The 577-nt window shown below is 58.6% G+C and overlaps 1 protein-coding gene across 1 annotated transcript in view; it reads left to right on the top strand.

Moving 5' to 3' along the window:
• The first annotated feature begins 6 nt into the window (after positions 1 to 6).
• Spry2 (sprouty RTK signaling antagonist 2) overlaps positions 7 to 577 on the top strand; it is a 4,315-nt gene continuing 3,744 nt past the window's right edge. The window contains exon 1 of the mRNA XM_010622387.3: positions 7 to 369. The gene's annotated coding sequence lies outside the window, so the exon portion shown is untranslated. The remainder of the gene's footprint in view (positions 370 to 577) is intronic.

Genomic DNA, 577 nt, shown 5'->3' with positions numbered 1-577 from the left:
GCGCCGCCTCAGCTCCGAGGCGCCCTGTCCGCAGGTCTCGGCGATCTGGCTTTAGGTTCTTTGTAAGGCCGTTTCTTTTCTCATTCGCTCATCTGCCAGGAAAAGACTCGCTGTTGGCGCTTCGGCCTCTTGTTCATTGAGAAAAAAAGAGGAAATACTCCGCGTGCGCTCCTAGAAGGGGGGTCGTCTCAAGCCCCGAATCCCGGAGTGTTCAGCGGCGGGGGGGACTTGGCTCCGAATTTTCCTCTCGGTTTTTCTCCGATTCCTCGGAAGCTGGACTGAAGCAGAGTTTTGGAAGAAGGAAAAAAGTTTGCATCGGGACTGGATTTATTTGCACATCGCAGAAAGAAGAGAATCCGAGGGAGAGAGGTTGGTGCAAAGCCGCGATTATGGTGAGGCGCGTTTGGCTCTTCTGCTGGAGCAGTGGCTGGCGCGTTGTAGGCAACATGGAGTAGGTGCAGCTGGCAGGGAGTGGGGTCTGCCTTTCCCTGAGCCTTCAGGCTGCCCGCCAGGGTCGGGGACCCAATGCCCGCGGATCTCCCTGTCCCGGGGCACGGTCTGGGCCTGCCTGGCGGGG

This window comes from Fukomys damarensis, unplaced genomic scaffold, assembly GCF_012274545.1.
Source record: "Fukomys damarensis isolate Sample0158 unplaced genomic scaffold, DMR_v1.0_HiC HiC_scaffold_6, whole genome shotgun sequence".
NCBI lineage: Eukaryota > Metazoa > Chordata > Mammalia > Rodentia > Bathyergidae > Fukomys > Fukomys damarensis.
This window is presented reverse-complemented; position numbering and strand designations above follow the sequence as displayed.